Raw genomic sequence first — 2009 nt, forward strand, 5'->3', positions numbered from 1 at the left:
TCCAGAATATTCATTTTCTTACAATGTTGCCCATAGCTTGTCAAAATCCACACAATCAAAACCTTTGCATAGTAAATAAAGTACAAGTAAACATCTTTCCAGTTTTCTGATTTCAGCCAAGATCTGTCTGATATCAGCAATGATATCCCTCATTCCACATCCTCTTCTGAATTCAGCTTGAACTATTGGATGTTCTCTGACAATGTATGGTTGCAGCCATCTTTATATTTTCTTTAGCAAAATTTTACTTGCATGCGATATTACTGATTACAATATTGTCTAATGATTTCCACTCACCATTGGGTCATGTCTCTTTGGAATGGGCACAAATATGGATCTCTTTCAGTCAGTTAGTTAGGTAGTTGCCTTCCAAATTTCTTGGCACGTACAGTCAGTGCCTCCAGTGTTATATCAGTTTGCTGAAAGATTTCAATTGTTATCCCATCAATTCCTGGTGCCTTGTTCTTTACCAATGCCTTCAATGCACTTTGGATTTCTTCCTTCAGTATCATTCACTCTTGATCATATGCTACCTCTTGAAATGGTTGAACACTGACCATTTTTAGTACAGTGACTACATGTATTCCTTCCATCTTCTTTTGTTTTCTGCATCACTAAGTATTTTGCCCATAGAATCTTTCAGTATGGCAAGTTGAGGCTTGAATTTTTTCTTCAGTTCACTCACCTTAAATGTTAAGCAGGTTTTTCCCTTTTGGTTTCCTAACTGCAAATCTTTGCACATTTAGTTATAATATTTGACTTTGTCTACTTGAGCTGCCCTTTTAAAAGTTTTATTTAGCTCTTTTACCTCCCCATTTCTTCCATTTCCTTTAGCATCTCTATGCTGAAGAGAAAGTTTAAGAGTCTTTTCTGACACCCATTTTTTTTAAAATCCTTATTTGTCTTGTTAATGACTTTTTGCTTTCTTCCTGTATGATGTTCTTTATGTCATCCCACAAATCTTCTGGTCTTCCTTCTTTAGTGTCTAATGCATCAAATCTGTTCTTCAGATGATCTCTATATTTGTGTGTGTGAGAAGATCTCAGTACCATCAAAGAAGATCCAGGAGCAGAGCATCATCACAACAAATGATTTAATTCAACTGAGTAGAGCATATTGTGGGATGGATGGTCTGGTGTCAAATTTGAAAAAAATAATATTTTTGATTATTAAGTAAATTAAGGTATTTAAACTTAGTATTAAATGTGTCTTTAAAACAAGATATAAAATATTTACCCATTTTAACCCATATTGGTAGATTTCTATAAAAAAATGCTGTCTGCCAAAACTTTTCAACAAAATCTTCAGGATTCTCTCCTATAGTTCTGCTCAGATGGGTTGGCAGGAAGCCATATTTGCAGTTTTTCAACTGCAATATAAACTTTTAAAAGCAAACATGACTTCTAAATATTTGGAGTATTGCGTAATATGCAATATTCGTTTCAGACAAAATATTCTCATAATAATAGCATTATAAGTAAGGAAAGATGATATTGTAATTTAATAATATGCCTCATCATTTAAAAATGTCTTTGTATCTCCCTCCCAAAATATAAAATACATATTTTTTTAAGTTCTGAAGGACAAAGTCTAACAAGCCTATTTTGATTTTTCATGGACTTTCTAAAATCCAAAATTATACTTTATTATGTTGGGCTTTGAAAGACAAAACCTAATATGTCCTGAAAGCTTGTGATTAGGTGGCTTTTTAAACCCAATTACATCAAACTTATGAAAATATATTCTGTTTTTCAAAGACACTATCATAGTAAAATACTACAAATGAAAATATTAATTTTGCAATACTTTAAGTTTCTTACCACACGCAGTTATCATTTTATCACTTCATTGAAGTTCTACATTGTCATCACATTATTTCTTTATTCATAAACCACATTTTAACTTGGATGGCAATTGATCAATATCGTTTGCTCATTGTTGTTGTTAGATGCCTCCGTGTCAGTTTGGACTCATAGTGACCCTGTGTGGTTCTGTACCATTCCCACATG

The sequence above is a fragment of the Chrysochloris asiatica genome, unplaced genomic scaffold (genome assembly GCF_000296735.1).
Source record: "Chrysochloris asiatica unplaced genomic scaffold, ChrAsi1.0 scaffold00176, whole genome shotgun sequence".
NCBI lineage: Eukaryota > Metazoa > Chordata > Mammalia > Afrosoricida > Chrysochloridae > Chrysochloris > Chrysochloris asiatica.